At 44.8% G+C, this 12,500-nt stretch overlaps 1 protein-coding gene across 2 annotated transcripts in view; it reads right to left on the reverse strand.

Annotated features, from left to right (window-relative positions):
- The window catches only part of LOC143021484 (neuronal calcium sensor 2), a 618,726-nt gene that overhangs the window by 24,994 nt on the left and 581,232 nt on the right, over positions 1-12,500 (reverse strand). The window lies entirely within an intron of this gene.

Consider the following 12,500-nt stretch of genomic DNA (forward strand, 5'->3'; position numbering starts at 1 on the left):
CTGAGCAAGAGCCTTCCCCTCCAACAACTCTACGAAATATTTTGTAATAAACCACAAAAGTAAATAGAAATATATAACAAATAAATAAGTAAATAAATGGACAAATAAAAAACAATTACATAGAATTAAGTAAAATGACAAATTACATAAAAATATCATCCTGTTGAAAGGACCTTGCGATCCACTTAACCGCAACAAGACCGCAATCAACAATCAACTAAATTTCTGTTTCCCTTTTGATGAGGACCACCAAGGTTGAGGGATTCACGGGTTGAGGAAGTTGAGGAGTCAGAGCCCAGAAGTTGGACTTTGGACAAACCACTCGTCGGTCATCGGTCCAATATACCGATGGTCCGGTATATCGGTGGTCTGGTATATCGGTGGTTCGGTATACTAACGGTCCGGTATATCGGTAGTCCGGTATACCAATGGTCCGGTATATCGGTAGTCCGGTATACCAATGGTCCGGTATATTGGTGGTCCGGTATACCAATGGTCCGGTATATCGGTAGTCCGGTATATCGGTAGTCCGGTATACCAATGGTCCGGTAGATCGGTAGTCCGGTATACCAATGGTCCGGTATATCGGTGGTCTGGTATACCTATGGTCCGGTATATCGAGGGTCCGGCACCAGCTAAGTCCGGACGGCGGGCGCCCAGGCCTCCCGAAATAGCCCCGGTATTGACGTGCGCCCGGGGCCAATCGTTAAGGCAAAAGGTCATCAACTCAATATACACTAAAATACTGGGCCAAACTGGTGGCAGCGGTCAATACAACTTTAACACTAGAATAGGTTGCAAACCCGTTATACGAGTGAGAACTTAGAAATGGCTCCGACCATAAAACAGTTTTATTTCAATGCAATGACTATTATCCATGACCTCATATAGGGTATTGTCAACGTAAGATTCATGTCTTCAGTACTTAACGGTACCCCTACGGACCAGAGTCTTCTAACCCTTCATTCTACTTCCCTCCTTTACCACCTCCTTGACAACATATCTTCGGCGAGATTTCGCCCCTAAGGATAGAAACGCTGGTCATTCCTGGAATATCAATGTTATGTTGACCCCTTTCCTTCCCTGGGCCGAATGGTACTTTATATAATCTATTCTGACTAATAATGGATTATTTTTTTTTTTTTTTAAGAACAAATCTCGGGCTGAAGGGGGAAGTTGACAATTTTATCTTTTCCCGGGCTGCTCTTTAAAGAGTTTATTCGAGAGATAGAGAGAGAGAGGGGGGGGGGGGGCGATCGTACTTCTTAATTCCAAAATTTAATCCCATATTCTTGAACATCTATGCATGTTATCAAATACTGATATATTTGAGATACTCAAAAGGCAAACGACAGATATGAAATGATGCATCTCTGAGAACAAACCCAAGGCCTCAAAATAGATTATAGATTTCTCTATTAGAAAATTCAAAACCCCGATTTTACACACGCACACACTGCGAGCCGGTACTCCAATTTTGGTGAGCAAGGAGTTTTGTGAGTGCGTGTGTGTGTGTGTGTGAGTGTAATATCACATCCGGGAGGGTAACAACTGTCGATCACTAGTCAAGCACGTGATACAAGACCGTGGTCAATCACACACACACACACACACACACACACAGACACACACACACAAAGAAACACACACATATGGGTCATATACCTTTCTTTCCTCTACCCGTGAAACACGTTTCAACATGTTGAAACACGGTGAAACACGACGGGACTGAAACCATCAAAAGAGGCTAAAAAAAAGGTGGCTTGCGTCACCCGTTCACCGCAGTGCCGATGAGGGAGGGAGGGGACCAGCTGATGCCAGCTGAGTGTTGAGACTCGTGGAAAATATCGCTCGGAAGGCAGAACTGTGTCCGAAGGGCCACTTTTAGAACACAAAAAACATCTCCCTAAAGGAGAGGTGACAACATATATATATATATATATATATATATATATATATATATATATATATATATATACACACACACACAAACACACTAAACTTCATGGCACAGCTGGTAGAGTTCCCAGCTGCCACTACGGTGGTCCGGGTTCGAATACCGCCTAGGGCTGAAATAATTTCAGTATCGCTGCGCTGCGAGTCGTTACTCCAACTCTCGTGGGCGGGGAGTTGGGTGTATGTGTGGGTGTAAGGTCACAGCATTACCCATACATCGGTCACACATGAGCTCTCTTCCGGGAGGGAAGAAGCTGTCGATCACGTGTCCAACACGTGATCCAAGGCCATGGTGAATCACACACACACACACACACACACACGAGTATATTAATGAAGAAATATCAACTGTCTCGTAATCTTGTTTTCTTAGAGAACACAGAAGCATCCAAAAGACAACTGAGGAAAAGAATCCATTTAATACTGTGATAGACAAAACAATGTCTTCCCAGGTTTGTCCGAAGATGGAATGAATGTGGCGAAACATCATGAGAATGGGACAGCCGTTTCATAGGCGATTCTCATAATGTTTCGCCATGTTTACTCCATCTTCGGTCAAACCTGGGAAGATAGTTTGGAAGTAGAGTGACTGGGACATGGACCAAAAATTGGGACTTCCGAGGAGGAGGAGGAGGAGGAGGAGGAAGAGGAAGAGGAAGAGGAGGAGGAGGAGGAGGAGGAGGAGGAGGAGGAGAAGAAGAAGAAGAAGAAGAAGAAGAAGAAGAAGAAGAAGAAGAAGAAGAAGAAGAAGAAGAAGAAGAAGAAGAAGAAGAAGAAGAAGGAGGAGGAGGAGGAGGAGGAGGAGGAAGGAAGGACCGAATCCGATGAATTTGGAGTCCCACTCAACAAGTACTTCTCCAGACACTTGTCCTCAACGATCAAGACGAAATTAAATTTCCAAGACAGAAGACACCAAACAAATTATCCCATACCGTCCCCCTACTCATCCCAAGCCATACCCAGACAACAACAACACTCTCTCTTCCCTGGGCCGATCTAGGGGTTGTTACCGGTTACCTGGGGGCTGTGGGTCTCCTGCAACAGAGACCTGTGGCAATGAATGGATTGATTTGCAATACGTCGATGCCTGACGATGTAGTTGGAGTGATGACGTCATTGTGATGACGTCATGTAGTCATGGAGACTGAGATGCACCCTCTACCCCCAAAAAAAAAAAATAATAATAATAAAAATAATAATAATAATAAATAAATAAACAAATAAATGAAAAATGGCCTACAGCTAGTAATCACATCCAACATTCTCATTACTCTCCATCTTGGTTATTACCCAAAGTGGTGGATCGGGAATTGTCGTTATCCGAATTAGCAAACATGAAGAAACATTCCTCAGATGACGAGGCTATATGGTGGTTCTCTCTCTCTCTCTCTCTCTCTCTCTCTCTCTCTCTCTCTCTCTCTCTCTCTCTCTCTCTCTCTGGGGGAGAGGGTATGTTTAAATGTGAATTATTTAATGAACATTTATCTCGTTTGTTTTGATCTAGCGAACACAAACAACACCGTAAAATATTCGACACTTTGCTGTTGACCGTTTGGTTGCGCTAGTAGACTTTGTGGCGACAGTGGCACACCGCAATTATTTAGCAAACGCTCCTACTGCACGGCTGACGACGACGACGACGTCAGCAGCAGGACCGGTGACGTCACGATGACGTCACAGACTGGCGGTGTTGTGATGGCGGAAGCGGTTGTGAGTCGTGCGGACTTTGTTATTGTGGTCGCGGCGAGGAATAACCGGATTATTGAACTCGTGGAACCACCGATAATTAGATGGGCTGTTCCCTCTACCTCGCATCCTCCTCCTCCTCCTCTTCCTCCTTATCGTCTTCCTTGCTCTCTCCTACCTTCCTTCCTTCCTTCCCTCCCTCGTTCTACTTCCTTTTTCAACTTATGAAGCAGATTTGATTTCTAGGGTTTCTTGTCCTTAGTTGTACGTTGTCTGTTGTCTCCGCTTCTTCTTATTCCCCGTCCTCCTCCTCTTACTCCTCCTCCTCCTTCTCCTCCTCCCCCACCCACTTTCACGTCCTTCTCCTCGCCTTCCTATCTTCCTCCCAACCCTCTTTCGCGTCCTCCTCCTCCTCCTCTTTTTCCTCTTCCTTGTCCGTCTCCGCTTCTTCCTCCCCGTCCTCCTTCTCTTCCTTCTCCTCCTCCTCCTACCTTCTCCCTCCTCGTCCTCCCATCTTCTTCCTCCGCCATCCTCTTTCTCGTCCTCCTCCTCTTCCACCTCCTCCTCATCCTACGTCTCCCTCACCCATTTTCGAATCATCCTCATCTTGCTACCTTCTTCCTCCCCACCTCCTCCTCCTCCTACCTTCTTCCTCCCCATCCACTTTCGCGTCTTTCTCCTCATCTTCCGTCTCTCTCTTTGTCCTCCGATCTTCTTCCTCCTCGTCCTCCGACCTTCTCCCTCCCCATCCTCCTAATTTCTCCTCTTCCTCCTCCACCTCTCTTCTCTTCCTCCTTCGTCTCTCTCCTTGTCCTCCTACCTTCTCCCTCCTCGTCCTCCTACCTTCTCCCTCCTCGTCCTCCTACCTTCTCCTCCTCCTTCTCGTCCTCCTACCTTCTCCCTCCTCGTCCTCGTCCTCCTACCTTCTCCCTCCTCGTCCTCCTACCTTCTCCCTCCTCGTCCTCGTCCTCCTACCTTCTCCCTCCTCGTCCTCGTCCTCCTACCTTCTCCTCCTCCTCCTCGTCCTCCTACCTTCTCTTCCTCCTCCTCCACCATTTTCTGATCCTCCCTTCATTCTTCTTCCTCCTCCTTGTGTTGCTCTTCATGCATTCTACCTTCAAGTTTCTCTTCCTTCCTCAATCTTCTCCTCTTCCTCTTCTTCCCCTCTTCAGTCTCCTCACTCCTCTACCGCATTCCCTAATTCCTCATCCCATTCCTCGTCTTCTCCACCCCAATCCCCACCATCCTTTCACCTCATCTTAATGATAAAGCATACTGAAATTCGACCTGTTGATTCTTAGATGGTCCTCCATAACGAAACCGAATGGATTCCTGGACTTGAGCTCGAGTCATCGGAAGCCTAGTTGTGGGTTCGAATCCCGCACTTGTCACCGATTCCCTGCAGTGACTATAGGTACCTGCCCCAACAGTCCCCAAAGGGCGTAACGGGACAAAACTGACGGCTTCGTCCGTAGTTAAGAGCCTCCTGGGGTAAGCTCCTCAACATCACCTTATCCTCCACTTCTCGAAGAAGACCTGGTCTCGACCTCGACCCACTAAGTCCCACTTCAAGTTTCCTTCTATGCTTTTGTCCTCGCGAAACTGGAGCCTGTTACGCTAGGGGGCGCTGAGTAGTACCTGCGGCCGAAGCCGTCACCTTTGCCCTATGATGAGCTTTATGGACTGCCGGGACAGGTTACAGTCACTGTTGGGAGTAGAAGTGCGGGATTCGAACCAACAACTAATCGAATACGAGATCGGTACGCTTTCGATAACGCCGAGCTACGCCCTTATAAGAGGGAAAAATTGGTATGTGGATGCATCTATGTGAATATACATGTTTATTTGTATATATGTATTTATGTATGTATGCTCAGTATGTATGTTCTGTATGTATGTGCTGTGCATGTTCAGCGTGTATGTGCGTATGTATGTACGTATATATATATGTACGTAAATATGTATTTGTCCCAAGACCTTTCGAAGTCAGTAAAAGTCCATTCCTTGTACGGGTTCCCAACTTGGAGGATATGTAGCCACAGGAGGAGAAACATATACATCCCCCCACGGAAGGACACTTCCCCCCACGGGAGGGCACTTCCCACCACGGGAGGGCACTTCCCCCCTCGGGAGGGCATTTCCCCCCATGGGAGGACATTTCCCCCCATGGGAGGACATTTCCCCCCACGGGAGGACATTTCCCCCACGGAAGGGCATTTCCCCCAGGGGGAGACATTTCCCCCCACGGGAGGACATTTCCCCCAGAACGAACATTTCCCCCCAGGGTGGAACATGTACCCTGGGGGGGATGCATGTCATAACAGTTCCTCTGCTATAAAAAAAATTTACTACCGCATGATTTCAAGCAAGTTCAAGAATAAATACTAAAAATAGTAAGATCAATCATGATAACAACAATATTAATAACATATTGAAAACGTTATGCGATCTCTGATCCGTGATTGGATGAAAACCACAAGTGGTATCAACTGTCATATCGGCGGCTCACATACACACACGCACACACACACGCCTCGACGGCGCAATGGTAGCGTTTGCAACCGCTACTCCAACGGTCCGAGTTCGAATCCCGCCCAGGGCTGAAATGATTTCAGTATCGCTGCGCTGCGAGTCGTTACTCCAACTCTCGTGGGCGGGGGAGTTGGGTGTGTGTGCGCGTGTAAGGTCACAGCATTACCCATAGATCGGTCATATACGAGCTCTAAGCTCTCTTCCGGGAGGGAAATAGCTGTCGATCACGAGTCCAACAAGTGATCCAAGACCATGGTAAATCACACACACACTAACTAGCGCTTCGAAGTCTCAAGTTTCGAGTCCCGCGTTCTTGCCGCACTCCCGGCGCGAAACGCTTTCACCGATAATACAAACCGTAACTGTCCCCCTTGAGCAAAGGGTGGTAGGGTTGTGTAAGGTCACACCATTACTCACAAAGAGGGCAAATATGTCTCACCCAAGACAACTGTCGATCATGAGTCCAACACGTGATCCAAGACCATTAGGAATCATTCATACATACACACATGAATACACACACACACATACAATCGCTCTGATCCATCAAAGCGCCAGAAAAGCATCCAATTTCTCTCTCTCTCTCTCCCTCTCTCTCTCTCGCTTCATCTCCCTGGCTCCTTCCTCTCACACTCTTCCTCCCTCTTTCCATCTCCTTTCCTCCCCCCTTCCCTTTCTCCCTCCTTCCCTTTCTCCCTCCTTCCCTCTCCCTAACTCCCTTCCTCGTCCCCTCTCTCTCATCCTCTCCCTCCCTCCGTTCCTCTCTGTCTCTCTCCCTCACTCTCTAGTGTACATAATATGCACAAAAGCACAGGGAGTGCACGTGCGCGCGCGCACACACACGTCAACAAGTTCAGCTTCCCAAAGAGAACAATAGACTAGTGAAGTAATAGAGGCCCAGACCTTAAAGGTTTTCAAGGAGAGACGAGAAGAGAGAGAGGAGAAAGAGTGGAGAGGTGGAGAGAGAGAGAGAGAGAGAGAGAGAGAGAGAGAGAGAGAGAGAGAGAGAGAGAGAGAGAGAGAGAGAGAGAGAGAGAGAGAGAGAGAGAGAGAGAGAGAGAGAGAGAGAGAGAGAGAGTGTGTTAGGGAAGGAGGGAGAGGGACAGAGAAAAGATAGAAAAGAGAGGTGAGAAAGAAAGAAGAGAGAGCAAAATAAATTACTCTCTCTCTCTCTCTCACGCGCACCCACACACGTACATGTCACAAATGCCAGTCTAACCTAACCAGGGGGGGCTTAGCCCCCCCAAAAAATCCAATTAACCCCCAAATTTATTTTACTCAAAAGTATTATAAATACACGACACCCGAAAACTTACGAAAATAAGCTAAGTTTATGGTGAATTTGTGATAAATGGTGTATTTGGATATCGAAGACCAAGTCTAAAGTGCAGGCGGCTGTGATGAAAGCCCTCACACTAATCAAAGGTGCCACAAGATTTGACCGCTTAAGAAAAACCACAATTCAGAACTCTCTCAAGATAAGAGTCAGTTCTCACTTACATCGAAAAGGCTCAATTTCGGTGGTTCGGTCACGTTAAACGCATGGACCAGGGGTTCCCAAAGTGGTCGATATCGACCCCCAGGGGTCGATGAGATCATCCAAGGGGTCGACAAATAGCCAAGGGGTCGAAAGGGGGTCAGTAGATTGCTAGGGGGTCGATGAGACCATCCAAGGGGTCGAAAGGGGGTCAGTAGATTGCTTGGGGGTCGAAAGAGGTCAGTAAATTACTGTGGGGTCGAAAGGCAGTCTTTAAAATTAAATGGATAGCATGAAATGATTCCGTTCTCTTCCCGTACTGCAAGAGTGAGAATAATCAACCAACCAATATCTAAACTTAAAGAAAAACCATGTCAGTTCACTCTGAGTCTGTGCATGTAGGGAGAATCTCACATACACACAACCACATCGTGAATGAGCATCAAGATGACGAGCTTGTGTAATATTATTGGCTTGAATATTACTTATAATAAAGAATATGTAATAAAGAATATATAATGATAATATTACTAGCGTTAATAACAATAACACCAATAATGATAATAAACTGACATAATTCGTGAATTAATAGTTTGGGGGTCTATAGAATATCTTAAACTTTACTAGGGGGTCGATGAGCTGAAAAGTTTGGAATGGTCCATGAAAAGATACCCAAGAAAGTGCCTGGAATGGCAACCTGAGGGACGAAGACCAAGGGGAAACTCCCCGCATGATGCGCTGGATCATCCAGAACATCAAGGATGCAATCGAGAAGAGAGGAAGTGATGTGCAGACCGTGGAAGAACAACAACTCCTTCAGAACAGAAGAATTTGACGTCATTTTGCACAGCTGGACCACTGGCAGGCGATACGCCTAACAGGAGTTTGGTGAGGTGAGAAGGTGTATATACATAAAATACAAAATTGCAGCTATCATTACAGGCATATCAGATGTTATCAATGATTATATATATATGTGGGGGGGCACAGTACAGCGTCAGCCCCCAACCCCTAAAGCATGATTAGCCTTTCATTTAAAAATTTAATTCCTGGCTACGGCCCTGAACCTAACCTAACCTAACGCGACACCTCATAACATCAGTGCGTACCCAAGAGTTCCATTGGGTACCACGCCATTACCACCTCCTCAGTCCCAACCACATCACGCTAGTAGACGTGTCTTTCTAGCAGCAGTGACTCTACGCTATCTAGAATGGCACTGGTTGACTGAGTACCACGCGAGTCTAGTTGTACTAGGGTTGGCCCAGGGTTCTGTGATCTCTAAAGCTATGATAACATTAGTCAACGGAATTCCAACGATTTGGTTGGATTTCGTTCAAGAGTGGAGTGTAACCGTAATTTTAAGTTATGATTACATTAGTCAACGGAACGGTTGGATTCCAACGATTCAGTTGGATTTCGTCCACAGTTGGAGTTGAACCACAGCTTTAAGCTATGGTTACATTAGCCAACGGAATGGTTGTATTCCAACGATTCAGTTGGATTTCATTCAAGCTGGAGTGTAACAAGCTTTAAGCTATATTTACACTCCAACCTTAGACGGAATCCAACCGAATTGTTGGAATCCAACCATTTCGTTGACTTGTGTAACCGTAACTTAAGCTGGTACGGTCTGATCAGAGATGTGTTGGCACGATGACCGCCTTTCGAACTTCGTGTATATGTAATACCACACCATTCTGTTTTGTAATGCGGACTGGTAGTTGTTTCGATGTTTTCCAGTTGCTAGTACTTTCATAGAACTATGCATAATGCGCGAATGGGGGCGTCTTCCTCATGTACATTCCTCGTTAATGTGCATGGACAGATATGTACGAATGCGCGTGATCGCATGTTCGTGTTCACAAGAGTCAAACGATGATTCATTTTATACGGCGGCTTCAACTCGTTTCAATACAGCAACGTACCTCCCCAGCTATACACACACACACACACACAAATGCAGTGGTACCGTTCGCAACATCTAATCCAGAGATCCGAATTCGATTCCTGTCCAAGGCTGAAATAATCTCTGCGAGTCGTTACTCCAACTCTCGCGGGCAAGGAGTTGGGGTGTGGGGGTGTACGGTCACAGCATTACCCATAGATTGGGCATATATGAGCCCTGAAAAGGTAATAGCTGTCGATCACCAGCCCAACACGTGGTCCAAGACCATGGTGAGTCACAGCTGAATGAGGCAACGCGTCACTTCCTGTATTAGAACCTACACTTGGCGTATTCAAGAACCGATTGTCTTCGACTTATGAACGAACTGCACGATGCACTCGAGAGTGGCACTCCGTGGGGAGCGACCACTTGGAAGCATCTCAACTCCAGCCAGAGCGTGAGCGAGTTCATTCAAGATCAAGGGTCCTCCCCCCCCACCCATACTTACCCTCACACGATCCTTGGCTCCTTCAATCCTGTCCATTCATCAACTACCGCCTTTCAACTCACTCTGAGGATCTTCCCAACCAAAACAGACAGGACGTTTCACCTGAAGCACTAGAAGCATCACAAAAAACTCTCCTCTTCCCAGTACCCTGTATTGACAGCATAGATTTTGATAAATCAACGTTTTAGAAACTTTAGTGACACAACTGCAGCCCAGAGTTACGTAGCATTATTTAATATGTCTTTGATTACCTCATGGTTCCACCTCTTCGGTGTAATATTTTCCTCAAGGATAGAAGCGCTGGTTATTGTCGATAGAATAGAAAGCTTAACACTTCGACTTTCGATTCTCCCTCCGTTCTGCTACTCTTCTTAAATCTCTGTCCAACTACGTCACGACTCCACCTCTTCGGGGATAATATTGTCCGTTAAGGATAGAAGCGCTGGTTATCGTCGATCAAACGCCAAGGACCCTTGGGTTTGGGACTCCCGAGACCTCGTCTTGGCCAAAACCGGAGGATTCTGTTCAGTGACAGAGTACCCTCGGTACTGGAAGGATTTAAAAATTGGTGTTCGACGCCAAACCGACCGTCAATGAACCCATCCGTTGGCCCTGGTCTCTCCTGTCCGTCCCTCCACGTCACGTTCTTGACCCTCCGCAGTCATGTGACGTCACAATCCTTACATCATGAAAGTTTCGTTTTAATCCCATTAATATGATCGTGTATTCGATATGTTTTGTTCAGGCGATCTGAGGAGAAATATATACTTTGTCGGTAATGTCCAAGCTGCTATCGTTGGGAACAACATCGCAGAGGGATAGCTTTTTTTTTTCTTTCTTTTTATAAAGACTGGTCTCCAATCCTAAAAGAATGCCGAGTGGCTCTGGTCCGTAGGGATGTCGCTAAAATCCCTATAATACTGATTGCATAAAATATACAGGCAATACACCATTCGGGGAGAGAGAGATATCAAGATATATATATGGAGATAGTAAGAGATAGACAGATATAGAGTGACATAGTGATACACAGAGAGTGAGAGAGAGGTTAAAGCTGCCCACACAGCAAACTGGGTCAGAAAACGCAGCCTCCCGGAGGAGAGCTGACCCCCAACACGTTCGTTATCGTGGTACGAGTGACAAGAGCAATTGTCCCCTGACGCCCGCCCCGACTGGAACTGTAGTGCACAGTGCACCCAAGTCCAAGTCAGCCAGCCCGCCAACGCCTACGGCTCTCTCTCTCCCACAGAACTTGATATGTTGTTACATATAACATGTTATTATATGTTGAATTGAAGAACATATATTCGTCCTGTTCGTTTTTTAAGCCGGTGATCGCTTTGCGAGGTGGGTATGTATGATAGCCTTTTGGTGGAGCTCGGTGATTTTGGTCGTTTGTGACCCAAACGGTGCTGAACAGGTGATGTAATACCCCCCTCTCCCCCAAAAAATCGATCCAATAAATGATATCTTGCGGTCATGACCGGATGCAAGTTTTAGCAAACGGATGACGCCTATAATAACAAGCAGGGGCCAAAACACACACACATACAAAACCACACGATTAAACCCTAGCGACAAGTCTACAAAAAACATTATTTGAAGTCTAGCATCACATGTGTATATACATGCACTGTACATTATGTACCTACATTATATCTATACATTTACGTTACATATATATATATATATATATATATATATATATATATATATATATATATACACATATATATATACATATATACATATATATACATATATACATATACATGTATATATATATATATACACATATATATATACATATATACATATATATACATATATACATATATATATATACACACACGCATATATATATATACATATACATGTATATATATATATACACATATATATACATATATACATATATATACATATATATATACATACATATATATACATATATATATATTTACATATATACATATATACACACATATATATACATATATACGCATATACATATATATATATACATATATACACACACATATATATATACATATATACATATATATATATACACACACGCATATATATATATACATATATACATATATATGTATATATATATATATATATATATATATATATATATACACACACACACATCACCTATATAATCGATATAAATGAATATGTACATTTGTGTGGATACATATACTGTACATGTACATGCATGTTTCATTAGAATCATTCTAGTTTGTATACTAGATATTTATAACAACACTTGTAGAATAAAAACACCAAATCCTAACTATTCCTAAGATCTAAGATCACTTTCTTAGCTTGAGTGTAGTGTATAGGGTATCATTCATATCTAGAAGAAAACAATACAAGGCAAACGAGCGGTCATCAATCTAGGAACACTGCAGGCGGAGTGGGGGAAGAGGAAGAGGAGGAGG

The sequence above is a fragment of the Oratosquilla oratoria genome, chromosome 3 (genome assembly GCF_046742065.1).
Source record: "Oratosquilla oratoria isolate Oo_2021 chromosome 3, ASM4674206v1, whole genome shotgun sequence".
In the NCBI taxonomy this organism is placed as follows: domain Eukaryota; kingdom Metazoa; phylum Arthropoda; class Malacostraca; order Stomatopoda; family Squillidae; genus Oratosquilla; species Oratosquilla oratoria.